Source organism: Gymnodraco acuticeps, unplaced genomic scaffold (genome assembly GCF_902827175.1).
Source record: "Gymnodraco acuticeps unplaced genomic scaffold, fGymAcu1.1, whole genome shotgun sequence".
Classification (NCBI taxonomy): Eukaryota; Metazoa; Chordata; class Actinopteri; order Perciformes; family Bathydraconidae; genus Gymnodraco; species Gymnodraco acuticeps.
Genome location: NW_022992265.1, coordinates 3,374,862 through 3,390,889, shown reverse-complemented (window position 1 = coordinate 3,390,889; position 16,028 = coordinate 3,374,862). Strand labels below are relative to the sequence as shown.

General features: G+C 38.9%; 1 protein-coding gene across 4 annotated transcripts in view; it reads left to right on the top strand.

The window, feature by feature from the left end:
• cadm2b (cell adhesion molecule 2b) overlaps positions 1–16,028 on the top strand; it is a 150,589-nt gene that overhangs the window by 51,970 nt on the left and 82,591 nt on the right. Inside the window, exon 1 of one of the 4 annotated variants that reach the window (XM_034206998.1) lies at positions 7,111–7,177. The exons of the other annotated variants lie outside the window; for them this stretch is intronic. The gene's annotated coding sequence lies outside the window, so the exon portion shown is untranslated. Of the gene's footprint in view, positions 1–7,110; positions 7,178–16,028 lie in introns of those variants that run through there. 4 annotated transcript variants of the gene reach the window in all.

Sequence of the window (16,028 nt, the reverse complement as noted above, 5' to 3'; positions counted from 1 at the left end):
AGTTACACAACATAACAGAAATAATATCGATAGCAGCGTCCCTAGCAACCACCTTGGTAACAATGAAAACGTTATGGACGCAATTTCCTGAAGTAATCTTCGTAATAACTAGCAAACTAAAGATCTGTACATCCACTGCACACATAATCTGAAATAACAACTCATATTTCTCACATCAAATGACATCAAAACGCATTTTAATGGCCAAACTAACTTTAAAATAGGCATTTTCCATCGAGAATAAAACGAAGTTCGGCCATGTTTTTTTTTTCTTCAGGGAGAAATTTGAAGATCACGTGACGTCAAACAGAGCACATGGTGTAGTCCAAACGATAGCTGGGGATTCTGGGTAGTGTAGTGTCTTTTGCCATCCTTTACTCCGAAAACATATTTGTTTCTCAGAATCGAAGGGGAAAAATACAAAAGCATTGCACACAATTTAAACCAATCAATGTTGTGTAATTAACAAGGATAATCTGGTGTTTTTTAGTCGACGAGTAGTGCAGATATCACTGTAAAATCAATCGACAGTAAGGGGAATACTTACTTCCGGGTGTACAATTATCCGTTATCCAATGAGAATGGACGCTCACTGCCTTTAAGGGCAGCCGACACAAACGAATGCCGTGCTTCCATGAGCGTCTATAGAAGCATATGGACATCCCGGAAAGCTGAAAATGGACGCTAAGGGCCCCCCCCCTTGCGTTGAAAATGGACGCTAAGGCCCCCCCCTTGCGTTGGAAAAAGCCGACAGGGGACTTGACATAACGTCAACATAGGCCGACCTGGGAGTGAGGATGTGTTGCCTAATGCCATTGAGCTGTCGCATCACAATAACAGTTTGTCATTTTGATCAGCCAGTCTTCCACCTGGCATAAAACATGGCCGCAATGAGAACTGTTTACATCCCAGTAAGCCGATGACACTGATGAGAAGGCGCGTAAGCAATCAGGTTCCTTTTAGGTAACATAAATATTCGAAGCAGATGGAAATTGGCCTCTCGAGGATCAGTGATGAAAGCTAAGTGCAGTTCAGGGGGAACAGGTCTCAGTCAGATATAGGCTCCTTTTATACCCATCATATCTGTCCCTCTCTGAGTAAGATCTGAGCACACAATACTGGTTTGCGGAGCTTTCAATGCATATGTTCTGCTTTTACCAACGATAATTCCTACTTGATTTAAGGCCATACAAACTGGTCTGGGCCGGTTGGTTGAGTAATCAATCAAACGTGTCATCTTACTGTTAGTTTGTAGGACCTTTAATCAATTAATGTGAACAGCTTATTCACATGGCTGTTAAAGCCTATGTCTTTTTTATAGATTAAATTGCTCAAGTGTTTTCTGAGTGTTTTTTAGTTTAACACCAGTTAACTAATCTGAATTCAAACTTCTATTTAAACATCAGGGATATGAGTTGTTCCTGCTAACATCCCTTATCTACATGCATGCACTGTTTCAAATCTTTCATATTTGTGTTCAGGTGTTATTTAGGATTTCCTGATAAGGTGCTTACATGCTACAGCTTTTGAATTCAGGGTTTACAATAAGAAGGATAGAAGCAAATCCCTGCTCTGTGAAGGGGATCCTTGGAGGCAGCCCACAGTTAAACAGCACTCTGCTTGTGTTGTACACACGGGTCAGACTTGACCATTACACAGATATCACGAGGGTATAATTTGCATTTAAATATGTTCATTTAGGAATTAAAATGCTAATAAGCAGTCTTTATGGTGGCTAAAGGACAAATGTTAAACCTTCCCCATTATGTGAGGAAAGCCTGGTGAAGAATAACTAAAAATGTGAAATGTCAAGGCACCTCTTCATCTTATTTCGGCTTTTATTAGACTTTTATTAGAAATCCATCTCCTGAAGGATGGCAATTTCCAGCTGCATGGAAAGTCCTCTCAATGTTGTCTTTTAATTTGCTGTGTTTTGTGTTTAGTATTCTGATTGTATAGCACATTGTTGCTTTCTTAAGGCTTTATGCAATACAGACAGGATATCATCATCAAGGTAAGGATGCCTTTGATAGATTGGTTGATGCATTCAGACCGAGCCTCTTCATCTTGTTTACTTTCAATGCTTCTCAGTATGGAAGCGAGACCATCTGGTTGTGTGGTAACACTAAACGTCTTACCTTTCAGCAATTCAGGAAGACTCCAGGAAAAAAATAATTACAGCTTTCAGAAATTACTTTTCACAGACAGCTGACTATATTCGAATGTTTCAGATTTTGCTCCTAATTACACCAAATTTTAAATGATGTTTTTACACCCTGAAATTCAATATTTGAGGTTTATAACCTTCCCAACTTATAAAAGCGAGTTTAGTTACGCTGCAATCTGTTACAAGTGGCACACTGGAAGATGGCATTTAGTGGCTTTAATTGTTAGCGCCTGAGATAAAGTTAAATAGAGGAGGACAGACATCCAATATAATTTGATTCATTGCCTGACTTAAAATCGTGTCTGAATCTTGATTTTGTTCAGCGTTCATGATTGTTTTTTATTAATACTCATCCAGTGATATAAATCATTACAGCTACTGGCCCCTGCGCTGTCATGCTTAATAATATAGGAGTGAATTTATCTCAAAACAGGGTCAACACTAAGAACAAGCACTGTGAAGAAATGCCATAACAAAAGAGTGATCGATGTGTAAGACAAAGCCATGTCACATCTCCACATGACCATGGAGGAGATGCTCTGTGCCTCTTTCTGCACCAGGTACTGTATGAAGAAAACATTATACTTCATTTCAATAGCCTTTGCCCTACCTGAATTTAAAGGATTAGCAGATGAACACAGCCATATAATAATGTCACATGTGCTGAGATACACAAAGCCCATTCTTGTTTATGAGATCAGCTGGTTGTATGAACAGCTGGGTTGTTGTTACCTTTTTAAAGAGAGTAGAATCGGACATGAAAAAGATCTTGAAGAATCAATAGAAGTAAAAAGGGGTTCGGAAAAATGTAAGGAATGTTGGAATCAAGATTCATATCATCTAAGATTCTGCAACAATCCATTCCCCAATCCACATCTGTGTCAACAGTGTTCAGTTTTCTAACCCTAACCCTATTATAAAATGCAACTACCCCCCGTCTACTAATTTTTTTTTATGTAGCATATTTTTAGCAGTATTACAAGTAATCTAGTAGCTTATCATCAACTACAATTGTCTGTCTTCTAGATTTTAAAGCAGTACTCAAGCATTACAAAAGCTTTACCAATGTAACTTTTGTTGTATTGTTGTACATGATAAAGAGACACTGAAAACTGCTTGAATTCTTTGTATTATAGTGTCAGAGGTTGATGGCTAGCCGAGTCACAACAGGTGCGATGTGTGCTCTGAAATAAATCTGATGTAGCCAAGTGAAAAAAATGATATTTCTTTAAGAATGTTCCACAGTGGCTTTTTGTCAAATGGTTCAGAGAAAAATAAAGTGCCGACCTCCATCGTCTCTTGAATTATTTCCTGTTACCGTGTATATTTTTGCACAAGGCGTGCATGTAATTGTATCCTTACAGCATTGATGGATGAGACGCAAGTCTTATAGATCTTGTAGGTTTGTGCGGTGTTATTTTAGCACTCTCTTCCGGCTTTCCCTGTTCCTTTGAGTAGACGGATGAAGGTAGGTATGGGCACAGAGAGGCCAATGGAGTGTGGCTTGCCTCAACCCTGTCACTTTGATAGAGTGAATACATTGTGGAAGATAATGGAAACTTTCTATTCAGCGAGGGCTGGAATAAAGAGAGCCTTCCTACTCATTCATCAACATTGATTACTGTACAGCCCATGGCCTGGAAAGAGCATGGGGGCACTACTTCTCACAAAGACTCTGCTGAATTGCAGGTAGAGGAATCAGAAAACAACAAAAGTGCAATACTGGCCTTTTAAGAAACATCACCCCAATTTGTTTTAAGGTGAAACCCAACCAGATCTACGACGCTGAGCTTTTGGTTTATAAGGTTGTACTGTATAAAGCATTGAGGAAAACAACCTGTAATCATTATTGCTACAGGTATTTATAGGCAAAAAAAATTATTAAATATATCTGCGCAGCACAGGAGGCCAAAGTTCATTTATTGCATGACACCATAAAACACTGATACTATATTATGTTAATAAAGTCACAGATATGATATTAGCACTTCAGACCAGTGATAGCTGCTCTGCCTATTTCATCATTGAGATCTTGACAGTATAGTATTCACATTAAGTTTTTAAGATATTCTTGCCCTAGATGACTTGTTACCAACACACATTTGGCACTTTTGCTTGATAAATGACCAGGGTGGATTTGTTTTCTGCAGATCTTTTTTGCACCGTTAGTCCCACCAGCAGGTGACACAGTTTAGACATGTTTAACTCCCAATGTTTTAAGCCCTTGTATATGAAGGCTCGTGTGCTGCAACCCTTGTGTCTTTCACTTCAGTTGGTCTCCTTTCAAGCAAATTGAATAAGTTGGGTTGCATTCAACTCTTGTAGTGGCGTGTGTGGGGGGCTGGCAATCTGAGCTGCTGAATGTGAAGTACTTCAAGTTTCAAGTAACAATCACAAACAATCTGAGGACATTTTTCTCCTCTGCTGTTTGATGAAGCCAAGGCAGCAGTGATAATTGTCATTACATTTGAGGTGCTTAGTTTCGTCGACACGCTCTATGGTGCGTGCTTGTCAATATTTTCCTCCTCCACCTCCCTGTAGCAAATACTGTTGGCTCGAAGGCTCACCCTATGGCTGAGCCCACTGTTCCGCACCTAATTTAGAATGTGTTCCGTCAGCATTACTCAGGTGTCACGTCATATCAAACTGCGAGCTGGTTATCCCCTAAAAACTGTTTAAGCTAAACAGATGTTGTTTCCTTATTCATTTGTTTGGGCCCAAGACGACAGAAGCTGACTGCTGGCAAAGCCTGCATCAGTGGGCCGCCCTCTCAACTCCCCCTGGGTGATGTTTTTCAGTCCATATCCTGTTATATTCAGTGGAAGTAGTTGAAAAACATGGAAAAGGAAAGATAATAGCATGTTTATTCACGCATTACACCACTAAACCCCTCGGCATACAAGGACTTTAAATTAAAGCATTTCTTTTAGCATACTACAGTCTAAGGAATTGCTATTTTCTATCAAGTGGCAGTTAGTTTGATAACAATCTGGCATGTTAGCTTAATATAATTTCACCACAGTTGTCTGGAGCATAGTGAAGGCTATTCTCCGCCACGGCTCTATGGTCAGAGGCCTGTGATGCATACTGAACAATTCAGAGAGCAACGCTATGAAAATACAAACAGGAATTCGGGCAGTGCTGTGAATCAAAACAAAAGAAAGAACCACCATCACTCTTCCTTTATTTCAACAGTTAATGTAAAAGGTGCAATATAAAAATATGCACGTATCACATTCATTTTGTCCAGTTTGATACAGTAAATGCTTGTCAAACTGTTTCATTATTACAACTCTAGGCTTTGTTTGTGCTGACTCACTTCTTATTGGAGAAATTAAAGTACAGTACTTATGCTTTCAGCATGTAAAGGCTTGTTCACTCTGCATTTACAATGCAAGGCTGGCCTCGACAGATATATATATATATATATATATATATATATTACACACAGCAGAAACTGACAAGAAAGGATGAAAGAAAACTACATACATTTCTCCCCCTGATTTACTGCATGGAGTTAAGTTCCAAAGCTCCAGACTCTGCGAGGTAAAAGCTTTATTAGTGACCCGTGTAATGCCTCTATAATAGTTAACAATCAGAACAATAAGAACACTTGATGAATAACCTGTTGTGTGTTCGAAGGAGATCAAGACCCGTTTGCTCAACCTGTTGAGCTGAAGTCTCAGCATGATGCCAGTCCATTGGAAAAAAAAACTTTCAGTTTTTCCAGGCAATTCTTCAAGATTCTTTCATTGCTTTTCAATTGAGAGGTATGGCAATCTCACAGCAGCATAGTTCAAAAATAACAAAGAACAGTACCAAGTACTATGTACTAAAGAAGCTACAGTACAGTTGGATTATTATTTATTACATAATTTAACTATTTAAAAAGCATAAATCCATTAAATAAGACCAAGTGGTCGCATATTTATTGAAAAGTCCTTGTTTAAAATGTCTCTGAAATATCTGAATAAGGTACAAGCGCAAACCAGCAGGCAGTGCCCTCAGCAAGTAAACAAAGCCATGAATATGAAAATCAAGAATGATCTCTGTTAACAGCTGGTACTTGATGCAGTACATGCATCGGCCTGATTGGTTTGACTGTTCAGCATAATGCATGTACTGCAGTTGGCAATTCCCCCCTCCATGAAATAGTTTTAGAGGAGATTTTGGCCAGATGTGTCTCACCAAGCATCCTGCATATGCAAAGATTTGAATGAGGCTCTGGCAAAGTGGATGTCCGTTTCCTTGCACACAAAAAAAAAAAGCTTTGGCACAAAACCTTTTTTAAGGTTTAAATCTCAAAGACATACCTTTTATTGAGAGCACCACAAGCACTCTCAGCTTGCACGAGTTAAGCCAGATCCCAAATATCTCTCCCTTCGGCACAAGAACACTCTGCCGCTGTAGTTTTTCCTGCCATCCTTGAGATGATGTTGTGATATTAAGGAGCAAAGAGATATCTTGCTTCCTGTTCCTCTATACGGCTCAGGCTGTGATGAATTTATGAAGTCTTATCTGGATCACCGGGATATAGAGATCAACTTGCACTCTCTGGCACGATGACATAAAGAATTGCATTTGACCTTCAACGTGTGGGAATTGTTCTCAATCCAAAATGGAGTCAAATTAATTATAGATCAGTCTTAATGTTAACTCATACACTGTTTATCTCAACACCAATAACTATTTGAAGTCCTTGTGTGTATCATTGATCTTTATTATTTGATGGAATTGCAATAACAGGCTGCATGATTTCCAATAGCTAGTGAACGGGGGTGCTGCAGTCAAATTTCAGCAGTCTGCTCCGGGTTTATTAAACATGACAAATATAGACAAATATGTCCTTCACACAGAGGATTAGATATTATCAGCTTGTGTTTCTCACAGGCAGCCCAGCCCACTCAGTGTACACCTCAGACCGCACAGTAAAGCAAACAGAGAAGCCTGGAGTCAGGCGTGGCTGCTGGCAGGCCGATGAGGAAGAGCAACGAGGACGCTGGTATGCAGGTAGAGAGGGCAGGGAATATTCCTGCTTATGTAGCCTGTTTTGATTAAGTCCTGTCTCTGTGTGTGTATGTGAGAGAAGGAAACACTTTTAGATCATAGCTGTTGTATTGATTTGTTTTTCCCTTATGTGGATCACTACTTAATTATTCATACTGAGTTCCACCTTCATTTTTCGTCAATATCATTATGTACATGCTGCCGTCATGATTTTCTGCCATAACACAGGTTTCTCACTCAAGCAAGATGCCTTAAACAAAAACAAGTGTACTACTAACAACACAGTCTATAAAGTGCTTTGTTTATGAAGCAGAACGGCACATTTTTGCAATTTTACAGACGTCACGAGTTACACCTATTATTCCCATTGTTTGTATATGCAACATAAAAACACACTCTTGCATTTATCTGCTAACATTTATTTCGAGCTAATCACCTGCACTTGAGCCAACCTCACAGTGGATTTCCTGGAATTCGGTTGGCCAGGAAACAAGGAACTGTAATTGATGGAGCAGGTCATCCAATCTGGGTAGCAAGCTGGGCTAGTCTCCATAGATAGCAACATACGGCAAGCGCACTGCAGAGTTAATCATGGCATTGTGGATGTTCGCTGGGCTTGGTAAAGCATTGCTTTGGACATATTTTCAAGGTTTGCAGATAGTAGGCTACTCCTTATATGTTTTCAAAGGCAATGAACTCTGAGTGAACTATCATTTAATTACAATCACTCATCAGGTATCTAACCATTCCATTACGAACTGTGGATTGACCTTGCAGTGAACTGGTTATACTGAAGGTTGAGAATGGTTAGGCTTTTACTTTTATATCGCTGTAAGAAAACTATTAGAATAATCAAACCTGAAAGCTATATTTGACTTCCACCTCTTCAACCAACTACATAATATACAAACTAAAATAATAAGCCTCATTATAAAAATCGTTATTCAATATTAAAAAATCCTGTTAAAAAAGCAAATAGCAATAGAATATGAATGATGTATTATTTTGGGAGTCAATATGAGACTTTTTGTTGTTTTTGTATTGATTTTGATTTAGATGTTTGGCAATGATTCCTTGTTTTGTAACGTGGTTGTTTCAGTGGTGTTGTGAGTTGTGAGCATGATCGGTTAAGAAATCAGAATACCTGGATAATGGTGTGGGTGACAGGTGACAACAAGGCCAAATTCTACTTGAAGTTGATTAATACACTTTTTGTGTCTGCAGGGTATGGAATTACAGAAGGTTTACCGCAGGGCTTTTTTTCTTTCCAATTAATTTTGTTTGTTGCGGTGGGATCTAGGTCTTGCTTGTCATGACCACCCACTGGAAATGAAACTTGTCATACTCTTTTCAGTTCCACATCCACTTGATGAGATAACAAAATAGAGTGAACGTAGGTTCAAAGACTTGTTAAGATAAATCTGTCTGAACTCTCCCATGATGTGCCAAGTGGGACACAGTGATTAAATCTGCTGTTGACTCGTGGGTTTATCAGCAGTCACATTGCCCTTGGCGAGGCTTCCTGTTGCTTGAATAAAGCATCGCTTGTGGCTATGTTTGTCTTTCTTGAAAATATATTAGCCTCAATAATTGAGATGGTATACAGTTGGCATACAGGCTCTGACGTCCTATTTCAAGTCTATTTCCCAGCACTCCACCAAGCAAATTATATTTATTTCCAAAACTTCATAAGCCCTCAGCTTTCAATCTTGAAAGGTATGTATTACATACACTGAACAAAAATATAAATGCAACACTTTTGTTTTTGCTCCCATTTTTCATGAGATGAGCTCAAAGATCTAAAACATTTTCTATATACACAAAATAACCATTTCTCTCAAATATTGTTCACAAATCTGAAAGAATCTGTGATAGTGAGCACTTCTCCTTTGCCGAGATAATCCATCCCACCTCACAGGTGTGGCATATCAAGATGCTGATTAGACAGCATGATTATTGCACAGGTGTGCCTTAGGCTGGCCACAATAAAAGGCCACTCTGAAACGTGCATTTTTGTTTTATTGGGGGGGTCTGGGGGGGTCCGAAAACCAGTCAGTATCTGGTGTGAGGGGTAGGGGTAGGGTTAGGGTAATGTTGTGAATCGAGTGGCCTGTGTTTGTCGTCCATAACATACGCCTGCCCATACCATAACCCCACCACCACCATGGGCCACTCGATTCACAACATTACCCTAACCCTAACAATATTTGAGAGAAATGGTTATTTTGTGTATATAGAAAATGTTTTAGATCTTTGAGTTCATCTCATGAAAAATGGGAGCAAAAACAAAAGTGTTGCGTTTATATTTTTGTTCAGTGTACTAATGTATTGTAAAATGACACTTACCCTACCAGGTATGGGTTTGTCGGTTGCTGCACGTCTTCCATCAAGTTTAGATTGCTGCACTGTTTGTGTAGACAGTCAGTATACATATCAACACTAGCTGATATATTTCCTCTCACAAACAACTCTTGAAAGGTATTCATGATTAAGTTCATCAGTCTGTTTTCACTGGCTTTAGTCATTTCATTGCAGAAATGATTGTTGTTGATAGTACAACACTGACATAAGGTTGGTGGCAGACAAAATATGACATCTATCTTACCTGATTGTTGGAAGCTTGTATGAACAACCCCATTATAATCAGGGAGATTGAGCAAACTTTAGATTTGTGTTTGCTCTGCTGCTGTAAATTCTGTCTTTTATTAAGTGTGCAGTTTGACCTGAAAATCACCAAAAATCAGGCTTTGAGGGCTCTCGAAAAGCTCTGAAAAACATGTTTAATTTGAAGAAGGCCGCTTCTCTACAGCTGAGGTAGAGGTGCAGATCTTTATCGACAGAAGAACTGAAAGGAATATGACTTTTGTATACAAATATAGCTTCACCATTTTCACACTTAAAACACTTAAAACTGTATCACATTGATGGTCATTTTCGTACTCAAAACACAGTATCATTTGCATTAACATTTTAATAACTTATTTGTACTTAAACTGAATTGTTCATAGTCCATAGTTAAGTTGGAGAAATGGAGATGGATGCAATGGTTACATGATCACTCAAGACAAAGATGTTGTTGTTTTTGTATATTTTGCATCAACAATATATATGTGTTTCATTTAACAAAGACCAGGCTATATTGCACTTACTGGAAATGGGTCTTCAAAGCTGTGCACTTTTATGCCGTTTTTCCAACACAGTTGATGTAATTAAATGATCTTGTGATGTTCTTCTGTCTTTATTGCTGCTGGGCAGTCTGCTGGCAGTCCAGTGATGAAGCAGACAGTTTTGAGATGAAATCACTGTGCAGAACACCACTTTATGTTCTGAGTTTAGTTATCCAACTCCGGCAACATGACATCGCTAAGGCTCTGCTCTCACAAAGTGTATTATTATCTGTTTCATCTATATTTTGCCAGTGTCTTAAACATGTGCCAGAGAGTGCATCTGTATGTGCCGTCTTATATTTGGATATAGTGGCTGACAGTTTAGTTAGAAGGGCACTACAGCAGAGTATCACTGCAACCCTTTTCAGACCAGGCACATGTCATAAGCCAAAGATTATGCCAACCAGCAGTCTATGAAATGGCAGATGGGTGGACATTTGTGAGCATCTGATTGGCTATTTGCTATAACTGTTGTATTCCTAATTACTTATTCTCTAGGATCATTACAACCTGATGTTACCATTGAGCAAGAGGTGCTATTGATAAATGACTGACTGCTGGAATTGGTGTTTTGTTATTTAGGAACCTGATTTACATAATATTACATGAATACAAAAGTTAATAGTTGGTTGTTTATAGCCTGATATACATCACATTGTCTTAAATTAGACTATTCAAATAAATGTATCAGCATTTAACTGATGTATGTTTGAAACCCCTTTTGGATTCCTTATTCAATTATGGCTGAATTGTCAGGGGCTATGAGAGAATGATACTCCACTGATGTTGAATAATTAGATTAAGACAATAATAGGATTCAATATATTTCTTTGTCCTCTGTGGCAGATATTTTAATAGGAGTTGAGACCCTACCAAGCCATTAGCCAGATGGGTGAGAGTAACTTCATCTCCAAACAATGTCTTCAATGAAGCTAATGACCTAATTAGCTTCATAATACAGGACACCGTACAGTGAGTCACAATTATATGTTTTATTGCAGTTCTCAATTAAGTGTAATCATAATTTTTTGTGTGACAAAAGTAAAACAGTGACACTTTTAATGAGAGGCCAAATGACACATCCTGTTAAACAAAATACACATATTTATGAAATAATGATCTGAACTAGGAGGACTATTCTAGTTGATGGCATTATGATCTGTCTGACAAACTCTGTCAGTAAAGATAAAAGCCTATAAAATAAACCTCTTGAATTAAATTGTATAAACGATTTCAAAATAAGACTGATTACGAGGTGATACCCTCCGCAGTTAATCTCCCTTCTCTGTGTTAAGTGATTTTGAAAAGGAGCCTTTTCCATAAAGCATTTCGAACCCCCATTGGTGCCATCATGGAGTTTGCTCATCTGGCGACGTAACATGGATAGTTTGTGTTGAGATACAACTGATTAGCTTTTGTTTACTGAAATGTAGTCTGCTTTGACATGCTGCTCTTTTGATTCAGGAAGTAAAGTGTGATGGGCTTGGCACATGGTGGGAGACGGGAGATAGAGCCTGACGATGTCGAGGTTTTGAAAGAATCACAGTCAAGAATGACTCAAATACAGCCTCAGAGATTTTACTGGTCCAAAAGACTGGCGAGTAGACCAGAGGCGGCCTGTACTACGAAGCCAGTTCAACATACCCTGGAAATCTTTGGTCTATATCTGGCTTAATTAACCCAACAAACGCTATCTCGCTAAACAGTCCTACGATGCTGGTTATCAGCTCAGTAACTCAAGCCAGATTTTCTGTTTTCGGCTAAGAGCTCGCCGCGTTCACATGAAAGGGGCGGGGTTAGCAACATTTGACCAATCAGAAACCTGGAGAAGCGTACAGACAGCGTCAACTTAATGTGTTGTTTAAAAAAACACTTCTGCTTATTTAACTGTACAGTATCTGGCCTTGCAACACACCGGAGTCGTGCACTTACAGTTAACCCTTAAGTAACCTCGCTAACCCCAAATCCTGCTTCGTAGTACAAGCCTCTGGCTAATAACAAAATATACTCCAACAAATAAACTGGGCTGCCTAAAAAGTGAGGGACTAATAATAGGAACACATGAGCAGGAGGTCGACTGAGTGCAGGGTTAACGAGGGACAGGTGAAACTAATCAGCAGACAATTAAAACTGGCGGGAAACCACAAAAGGGCAAGAAGAAAAGGGATTGGAAATGATACCAGACGTGAGTAACAAGATAAAACAGAAACACTTAACATGAATGACTGAAGCAAACACAACATAACCTAAGGGCAGTGCTCATAATGACAAATAGCAATTTGCTGCTTTTGAAAGCAGCCTGAGCATTGCTAGTTGTGCTTGATAAACACGCTGGTAAATGATTGCTTGTGAAGTGTCTGAGATCTAAGTAGAAGAAAACAAATACAGAACAGACCAAATATCCTATAATATAATGTACTTATTGGTAACAGATTGTTTGATGAAACAGAAATGATCAGAAGGTGAAAAACGGTGTACCTCCAAATGTTCACATACCATGCAGTCTGTTAGTGTGATTTTATTGGGGCATTGTTGCCTTTTTTTGATATCATTAAAGCAAACAGGAATCATGGGGGGAACGAGAGGGTAACATGCATCAAGTCCCTGCTTGGACACAAACTGGGAAAGTTTCACGTGTGTCACTCAGGCCACTAGGTGACAATGGCACTGTTTTTCCCCTTGTTTTATAAGATTATTTACTGGAGAGGAGACTTGGCCTACTGTGTGTTAACACCTTAATGTGTCCTTGAGTTATACTTGCCACAGCCATTTTAGTCAAATACCTATTTAGAAGCAAACATCCTCAAACAATAACTTAAAAACAAACAAAGGGGTGAACAGATGCAGCAATCTTTTTTTCTAGATGATCAAGTGATATACCATCAGGTGTCGTCGGAATGAGCTCAGCTTTAATTGCAGTTATCCAATTAAAACACTGGAGGTGCTGCAGGACGCATCTGTTCTGTAAATCTGGAGAAAAAGCAGTAAAGAAGAGATAGTGTGCCTGTGAGTTCTGCAGCTAACAATCAAGCGGCTTACAATGACGGTGATGCTAACTGACAGTGGCTATCTATCCCATTTATGAGCAGAGAGGATTGTGGGAATTACACATCTTTACACTCCCCTAACAAACACCCACAGCCTTGTTTGACATCACCTTGTGCGCCCTGGTGCTAGTTACGAATGAATTGTGTTTAACTGGGGAAATGGCGGTTACATTTGTGAAACATTTGTGTGGAGACATTATTGGGCCTTGCGGGCAACCTGGATGCTCACAGAGTAGGTGTCATTTCCAGTTGAAGCGGCTATTGTGAGATGCTTTTATATCCCTGTGGATGCTTTGTGATATCCCTCTCTGCTTCTGTCTAACAAGCTGCCCAAAAGATATGATGCAATTAAGAGTTGTTTCTTTATCAAGGTACTACAAACAAGTGCCATAGAAGAGAAAGTTATACAAAGCTGACATAATTGAAGTACTATTTAGGTTTGAGGTTAGTCAGGTTTAAGTCAGGCTTAAGTTAAGATCATTTTTTGCTAGGTGTTCATTTTACATTTTCCAATCAGAGAAAATGAAGAGTAAATAAATATGTTGTTTCATTTGAAATTCATTGTTCATGAATAATTGCCTGTACCAGACAATGTATCATCATGCTTTGGTATTTCCCTCATATATTGAAAGCACATGCAAGCCACATCCTTTGCCCTTAGGCATAAATATAAAATGATTGTCTGTTGAGGCCCTTTGATTAACTGTTGAGCTGTCCGTCTTGTTTCCCCGCCTTTTGTTTAATGGGTGCGAGGATTGTCCCTGTGACCCTGAATAACAATACGAGGGTGAATGAATTATCTTATTTTATATCATTCATTTTCACATCTGGATGAACCAGCTATGTACAGAGTAAGCGCATTTTGGAAATGATGTATCATCCTCGCAGTGAATGACAGGACCTCCTTTTCAATCCCATTAACCAAAGTCCGTGACTGATGCGTTGGCGGTTGGCAAGCTTCTTGGATGTGTGTCTGTCTTTCGTCCTACTTCATTCTTTAGTGTGCCAAATCTGTTGTTGCTATAAAATGAAACATCTAATTGTATGACAAAAGGCTGCAGAGGTGTTACCTTAAAGGTCCCCTATTATTCTCTTTTTCACCAATATATTATAGGTCTCAGAGATATACAAAACATGTCTCTGAAGTGTTTGGCTCGAAATACCAAACAGATCAGATCATTGTAGCATCCCATAAACCCCTCTGTTTCAAAAGTGCTGATTCTGTGTCTGTAGCTTTAAATGCAAATGAGCTGCCATTCCTCAAGACCCTCTGCCGGAGGAGATTCAGGTGATAAGGGGGGGGGGGGTTACCTTGGTTGGTTATTGGCTAATGGTTGCACTACCCCAAAACACATTGTGACATTACAAAGTAGTCCAAATCTGATCAGCTCATTTTCATACAGGTTTTTATATAAATGGATCAGGACAAAAAGAGATAATATTTGTTCCTGAATCTTTACGAATCTTTGAACACAAAGGGGATATGTATACTATTTATGTTTAAAAGACTTGAACGAATGCATTTTGCATAATAGGTGAACTTTAAAACTGACCCTTCACTACAAACAAAACACAGTTCAGCCCTCACATTAATCATTGTTTTTCTAGGGTCCAATGAATTTGTCTAATTTATATTTAAAAATAATTTATGAATACATTTACATGCTTCCCTTCTACAGTGTGAATGTTGTCCCCTTTTGAAGAGTCATGTGTGTAAATGCACACAAAATGAAGCTGCTGAGTGTTATTGCTTAAAGATACTACGTGTTAGAGGTTATTTGTATTGTTTGAATGGCTTGAACACCATTATCCTTAAGGTTATTATCTTTGTAATGTATATTCTGCAGTTTGGGATAATGCCATATTTTCTTACTGCCAAAAGCCATTGATGTTTTCTTTCCTTTCACTTTTTGCCCATAAGTGAAATTGCTATGATTGTCCCGCTTATGTCTGTTGAGATTCCACAGTTTTTTTTATCAATATCTGCTCTTTATTCTTTTATTCCAACTATGGATCATAAGTTGTTTGTTTATATATTTATATATTTTGAAAACACGGTCTGTTTGTTTTGACAGATGCTTGTTCTGGGGCAGCGGCCAACGCTCAGCGGGATTTTTTGGATTGTCACGGAAGACTTTGTTTATACTTTGTTGTCGGACAAACAAAATGTTCATTTGGCACATCGGTGGATATTTATCTCTCCTCAAAGATATGTATTTCTTCGACTTGTGTCGGTTGGGTGGGGGGTGGGGGGGGGATCGCAGGACACTAATTTCTGTCTGGAACAGTGCTTTGGCCTACTTGTTAATTTGGCTGTGGAATAAACCCCAGATGTAGCTCTAGTGCTGTTTTTATGTTGGAAGGCCACTGCAGAAAGATGATTTAACTTTGGATTCCCGGGATGTTTGGATGATATAATAACAGTGGGTATAACTCAAAGATATTGAGGACGTTTTCATTTGCTTTAGGGCGCATTGGTTTAGTTTATGTGTCTGAGCTGATGTTTTGTTTGGAGCAGAAGAATGACTTGTGGGAGATTTAAGCTGGCCGATCAGGAAGAATCCCTTAGGATTTGACAAGTCATGCCCTTCATGCAGGGGCTGTTAATTATGTGTTTAATCATTTAGGATGTCTTTACTT